The 7,331-nt window shown below is 42.8% G+C and overlaps 1 long non-coding RNA gene across 1 annotated transcript; it reads left to right on the forward strand.

Moving 5' to 3' along the window:
- The first annotated feature begins 231 nt into the window (after positions 1-231).
- On the forward strand, positions 232-6,834 carry LOC114595896 (uncharacterized). Its single transcript, XR_003706370.2, has 2 exons — positions 232-2,290; positions 5,100-6,834. It is a non-coding gene; the product is annotated as an uncharacterized LOC114595896 (long non-coding RNA).
- The last annotated feature ends 497 nt before the right edge of the window (positions 6,835-7,331 follow it).

Below are 7,331 nucleotides of genomic sequence, written 5' to 3' on the forward strand. Positions count from 1 at the left end.
CTGAAACACATGTATTCCAATCCTATGCCTATTTATTCAGAAATCAGGCCTTGTTCTCACAATAATAAATTTGTTTATAGAGACTCTACCACTGCAGTTGGGGTTCACAAAGTTGAATGTTCCTCTCTCTCCCCACCCCCGGCATAGGCAAACTCTGGCCCTCCAGATGTTTGGGACTACAATTCCCATCATCCATAGCTATCAGGACCAGTGGTCAGGGATGATGGGAATTGTAGTCCCAAACATCTGGAGGGCCAGAGTTTGCCTGTGCCTGCCCCACGCTCTGCTTAATCCCCGCTTCACATGGAAAATTATATGTTAATGAGAAAAGCCTGGGTTTTTTTTTCCTGATACACTGGTTTTCTGTATAAATGTTTTCACACCCATAGAGGAACATAATGTGAACCCCCACCTATGGTCTGAAGTGGTACAGCCTAAGGCACAGATTTACAACTCAGCTGCTGGTTGTGAGAATTAGGCCAATATTCCACTAGATTCAGTGGGATTGACATTTAAGTAAGTAAGCACAAGACTTAAGTCTTAGGCAGCCTATAGGATTGGGCTTCATGTTACAAAAAATAAAAAAATAAAAAATAGTAAGCTCTAACCCTATGTGAATTTACCAATTGAAGCCGTTCAATTTAAAAAGGGTAATTGTTCTTTCTTTTTCCCATAAAAGCTTACTGTCATTGTACAATTTTGAGGCAGGTGCTCAGTGAGTCTCGTCAATCTTGTCTCAGATGTGATTGACACCTTGACGAGTCTGCCTGTAATATCCACAAGCAAAAGGAAGTGTGTCACGTTTTGAAGCGTCCAGGCACCAGTGCAGATGTCGGAATGCCCCATCCTGTATGCTTCACGTTACTTGTTGTCTGTTGGACTATAAAATTTCAGCAATTTTGACACGCCACCAGAATGAATAGCCATTGACAAGAAATCTCTCAGCAAAATCTGAAAGCTAAATGAAAAAAACATCTGCATTCTATTCAGGTTGTCACAGCCTTTTCAGTGGCGTTTGAATAGTTTTCCAGTTGCTAACACTGGAGGCCTGGAACACCATCAGAGTTACTATAGGGTTTTTGATGAGGATGATAAAAAATGAGGATGATTTAAAGGAGACTCGTGATATTTTTGGTTTCAGTGACTTTGTCCAACTCACCACTGAAACAAAGCCCAAGCATGTGCAACTTGCCCTTTCTTACTTTCATTCCTTCTTGAACTTACTTCCCTCCCTCTTTCTTTGTTGCCTGTCTCCCCTAGGACTAAATTTAGACTGTGGATTTGGAGCATGGAGCAGGGGTGCATTTAGGGCAGTGCTATGCACTGAGTGCTGAGCCAAGGGCCTTCTCAAAGCCTAGTAAGTAAGGCACTGGGCTTTGGGAAGGAGGCATGAGGGCTCTGAAAGGGCCCTAGAGTCCTCCTGTCTCTTTCCCAAAGCCTAGTTAGTGCTTTCCCAGCTTTAGGAAGGAGATGGGAGGGTTCTAAGACCCTGCCTGACCCTTCGTGCCTCCTTCCCAAAGCCTTGCTTTTCCGGCTTTGGAGTGGCAGTTCAAATTTTGGTGCCATATTACTCAAGTCCATCACAGCAGGGAGCTGCTGTTTGTTTAAAGCAAGGAATAGGAACCTCAGGCCCAGTGGCCAAATGCGGCCCTCCATCCCTCACTCTCCCTAGGCCACACTTTGTCCCCAGCTACACCCTAAGTGCCTAAGAAGAGGAGCAGGCTGCTGGCTCATTGAATCCAGCATCCTGTTCTCACAGTGGCCAATCAGATGCCTGTGGTGTCAGGTGTGCGTGCAGCAGCCAGGCTCTGTGACCAATAGGATTTTGCAGGACTGGGGCCTTCCTAAATTTGTTCAGAAGAGGCAAGGCGCGGCCTCACAGGTGAGGCCAATTGGTAACTTGCAGCACCTGGTGGCAAGAGCTGGGAAGGGATATAAGGTCAGCATTTCCCTTTGGCTCTTTGCCACAGCAACATGCTTCCTGCCTTGCTGTGTTTGGCTTTTTGCTTCCTGATCCTTGACTCCCTGCTTCTTGATCTTCAGACCCTTGGCTTCTTGACTCCCAGCTCTCTGACCCTCGGACTCTTGGCTTTCTGGCTCCTGGCTTCTGGTCTCCCGCTCCTGCTCCCACCCCACCATCTTGCCCCCGGTCCTGACGTCTCCAGCCAGGACTTCGATCACCCATGAACCAGACCGTGACACGTGGGGAGCAAGATAGACATGAACACAAGAGCCCACCTACAACTCCCAGCCACTGACATTCAGAGGCATATAACTTCTGACAGTGGAGGTAAAATATATCCGTTGTGTCTGGTTGCCAATGATAGCCCTGGCCTCCATCAGTCTGTAAAACCCTCTTTTAAACCTATCCAAATTGGTGGCCATCACTGCCTTTGGTGCGAGTGAGTACTGTAGTTTAATTATGTGCTTCGTGAAGATGCACCTTTCTCTCCTTGGGCCAGATGGCTTATAGGCCCTGCATTGCACAATCCTTTAGTGCTTTTGCCCGGCTGCAATGGGTCATTGAATTCTGGTGCTACGTCTTGCTCGGCTGGAAGGAGGCTAAAGAGGTGTGCACAAAGAAACTAGACAACTGTGCCAAGATAAAAATCACATTTGTTCTGCCCATTTTTGCTTTTGGCTCTGCCTGCCACTAGCATGCCCTCTGCCCAAAGTGTTTCCTGAAAGGGGAATGATTCCTCCCTCTGGTTTGCATCTGGCATCCTTGGGCAGCTGCTGGAGCCACAGCACCCCCACAGGCCCAGAACTGATGCCTGCCCTGAGCCTGCAAAAAAACACACACCCAAATCCTTACATGGTACTCCAAGCAGCACTGGGCAGTCAGGTCCAGCTGGCACACCACAGTCAGCACATACACCTGCCAAGTCCCACTGATAGAATACTGTTTTGTCCAGGGCTCCCTGTAAAGTGCTATGTGTGTTGGTGGTGCTATCTAAACCCTTTCCAGCATTTGGCATCTTCACCCTAACCAGTTGTGGGAGCCTATTTGCCACCATTGCATCTCTGCTTTGCAGGCTTCCATCACATTTAGTTTACACATGGTTATCTAAAAGTAAGTTTAGTCAGGACTGATTTCAGAGTATGAGGCTTTGGGACTCGGGTGCTTTCAAAATTAAATCAATCAACAATCTGTTGGCATCTCATAACTAGTATCCAAAGAACATAACACAAAATCAGGTGCACCACTGGTAGGATCCAGTTTACCAAATCCTTGTGTTTCTCTTTTCATCTTTTTCTGACTTAGACTCATAGAATTGTAGAGTTGGAAGGGACCCTCTAGTCAAACCCCCTGCAATCTTTTGCTCAAACTCACAACACTGAGGTTAAGAATCTCAGGCTCTACCGACTGAGTTATCACAGGACTAGATTCCTCATCTTCCTACATATCTGGTTGAAAATGGGCAACTGGATTTTCACTCATTCTTAGGAGCCCAGTGATGAAACAACTGGAGCACATTCTAATTATTCGTATTATATCACCGAAAGGAACACTATAGGAGAAGACTCCTGTCTGAAACACTGGAGAGCAACAGTCAATCAAAATAGACTATAATGAGCGATATGAAGAAATGAAATTCTGGCCTGGAGTCAGGCAGCTTCCTTTCTTCCCATTTCTTGTCATAAACTACTTTAAAAGTTCCCTTGGATTTAGACAAGATTTGCCAAGTGGCATTTGGGGAATGAGAATGGCCACCCTTCAGTGAATCCATGCAGAACTACATGCAGCATGGTACATCCGTCAGAAGCTTTTATTCCTCAAGTAAATTTTGCGATCGGGCTATTAGAATTATAAACATAAGAACAGCCTGCTGGATCAGGCCATCTAGTCTAGCATCCTGCTCTCACAGTGGCCAACCAGATACCTATGGGGAAACGTGCAAGCACTATTTGATTCCAAGAGCCCTCTCCCCTCTTGTGGTTTTCAAGTGGTATTCAGAAGCATTAATGCCTCCAACTGTGGCAGCAGATCACAGCCATCATGGCCAGTAGTTCCTGATAGCTCTTTCCTCTATGAATTTCTCTCTTTCTCTGTCCTCTATGTATTAAAACCCGTTAGATAGCCAGCTTCCACCCTATGCTAAAGCTCTCATACTTAAACAAACAGGGTGAAGTTATCCCACATTCGTGCATGCATCTTAAGTCCAATAATTGCTTTGTGATAATCTCTTCAGGGTACTTAAACAAAAGCCGGCCCATTAACTTCAGTACAGTCAGGCTTGCTCTTGGCATTATTCATACTGTGCAGTTAAACATTCAAGGCAGTCTTAGATTCATACTGGATTTTTAAATGTTAATGATATGATATAACCCAACACTTCAAACAACTCAAAGAAATAATTAAGGGAAATTCCATCATTTCTGGATCATCATTTTCTTCTTGCTGCTGGATTGCTTTGCCCGTATTATCAAAGCTGAACAGGTTCTCTGATTTTAAACATGTGCTACACATTTTTCAGTGTATGTATGTATCTGGGATGGCTGGAATCATATAAGATAGAACGAATGACTGTCGAAATTATCAGAAAGACAATAGACTGTCAACGTGTTAATGTCAGCACAATGAATGAAAATGAATGCTTCCAAGAAACTTGGAGTCGTTTGGAGAGAAGGAATAGATTACCTAAATACATTTAGGTACTGGGTGCAATTTAGAATATTTTAGCTTCACGTTAATGCGATCAAAGGGATTTCAACACAACACAAGAGTGCATCCTTTGGACATGTCACCTGTGTTTGATTCCTTTCTCCATCTAATCCAGATCAGTGTTTCTCCATCTGGGAATAGATCAGAAATTCAGTTCAGATTGTGTTTAAAGGAGAACATCCCAAATGCACACTTTCCAGAATACCATTCTTCAAAATTCACACTGCCCCAAATTTTGCAATGTAGTCATCCAGCCAAGCAATGTGTACAAAAATGCATATACTAGGGCAAAGTGTGCCTAAAATGCACATTTTAGTGAAAAGAACATAGTAAAAGGCATTGTAATAAGCAAAAATGTGTATATTAGGCAAGATTGCATACAAAAATGTTCTTATTAATCAGAATTTGCAATGAAATGCTGGTTCATTTTCAGGACCTTTTTAGGGGGAGTGGTTAAACCCAAACAGATGTGGAAATGTGAACTGAATTTAATAGTGGAAAAAAACGAAAAATGGAGAGGAATCGAGATTGAGAGATTTACCCTTCCCAAGATCAGATTGCAGTTATCATGTCATGTCTTGAATCTTAACCACCCTCTTGAAGATTGGTGATGGCCTACCAAACCACTGGCAGAAATCTCACCCAACCACTTCATTATGGGCAGTCTATGTGAATATTGTAATTTAGAGTTGGGGAAAACATGATCCACTGTGACAGCAGAAGGTCTGAAAGTTGGCCCTATGATTCTTTGGACTGTGCCTGTCGCCACTTCTTTGATACTTCACAGTGAAGTCAGCCTCGCATGCTATTCTCAGCGGTAGAAAATGATTCTTATCCTTGTCATGAAAAGTCCAAGAGCGATTCTGTTCGAACAACACAACACACCTCCACAAAACTCCAGAGCTGCTTCTGCAAAATGCACAAGGCTGCCAATACACAACTGGACCCTATGATGCCTTTGAAGTCATCTGCCCAACAGCTCGGGTGCTTTAAGAGAGGAAACTGAAGGCATTTTTGGTGTTGCATCGCTTGCCATTATTGCTATGCATGAACTGCCCATCAGGCCAGAGTGGCATCAGCGTAATTTGGTACTTTGTAATAGAGCGCAATAGGAGAGGAAAGGCTTCCATTGGAAAAGTGTGGGCCATCACACAAGAAGCTATTTAGAGTTCAGTGTGTGAAAAATTTATAAGAGGTGATTCACACAACACTTCAATATTGCTACGTCAAGCCGTGGTCTATGAATCACTCTTTTAGCAGCGTATTTCCTCTAGAGAGCCATTTGAGAAATGCCAGGGTGAGATGCTTTTCAGAAGTGCAGAGCTCTGAGTGAGTAATCTATATTTCAATTCAAGCACAACTCTGTGTTTTTGTACATTCCACATCTCCCAACAAAATGCTATCGCACCCTGAGAACCCATTACAGTTTTCATTTCAATATATACCATTAAGCGCAAGGAGTTTAGCCATTGCAATTATGACAAAATAAATATCAAACAGAATGCCTGGAAACATCAGGTCTGATGTTGATGGCAAACTATAGCCATAGAAAGGTGTCTGAAATAGACCAGAGACTTGGGTGACAGGGAGGACAAATTTATATGCTATTTTTAATATAACTGCGCAAGCGCAAAGCTTCAGAAAAGGTACACTGCCTCTTTGAAAATTAGTGTAGGAACTACAGGTAGTTCACATTATTTTTAAAATTGTATATTAAAGTTGATGTACAAAATCCACCAGCCTGCATTATGAAAGGCTGCTGATAATGTTCTGAGCAAATACTATATTACTGTGCACTTTGGTTTTGTAGATCTACTCTTAGATTGTATTTGTTTTGCTCCACAAAAGGTGCCTGTGTATATAGTTCATTTGTATCACTTTCTGCAGAGTCCCTGACATATATATATATTTATGTTTATTATAAGAATAAATGCTGTGTACAATATGAAATACAGAGGTTTTGCTACAGTCACTGAACCCTATAATGCCATTAGGAAAATAAAGGCTTGTTTTTTAAAAGAAGAAAAAATAATCCTTATTTATATTGTGTATGAGTTATCGCCTAATGAATTGTGATGCAGTATTCCTTGTCTATGCCTCTTCCGCGACAATGTTTACTCTTCGCTATGATTAATTAGCAGGTAATAAAGTCTATTTTGTGTTTTGAAGCCAAATTGTCTACTAAGTTCTTCAGTGCTCCGTCACTTGGGGATAAAATGCTAAACCACAAATCCAGGCTTTAGTTTCCAGGCATTCATGCTGCCATCATTCACCACCATGGAGGGATAGAACTTTGAGCACTAGTGACTTAAATGAATCGGGATGCCGTTGTGGAAGAGGAGCTCTGTGGGAGCAATGCAGCTTTGAATGTGTAGCAAAGAGATGGATCAAGCTGCATGGATTCAGCCGCAGTCTTCTAATCATCTTCGAGATAAGAAGCTAAGCTGATTCTTGCTGGATCAAACCAAAGGCTCACACCGTCCAGCATTCTTTCTCCCACAGTGGCTAACTAGGACATAAAGACAAAAACTGTGTGTTCAGGCTTTGTTTGTTTTTAATTAATGTGATACAATTTTTTATTATTCTATACTGCATTTTAATGATTTCTGCTGTGTGGTGTAGTGGTTAAGAGCGGTAGACTCGTAATCTGGGGAATCGGGTTCAC

Source organism: Podarcis muralis, chromosome 4, assembly GCF_964188315.1.
Source record: "Podarcis muralis chromosome 4, rPodMur119.hap1.1, whole genome shotgun sequence".
Classification (NCBI taxonomy): domain Eukaryota; kingdom Metazoa; phylum Chordata; class Lepidosauria; order Squamata; family Lacertidae; genus Podarcis; species Podarcis muralis.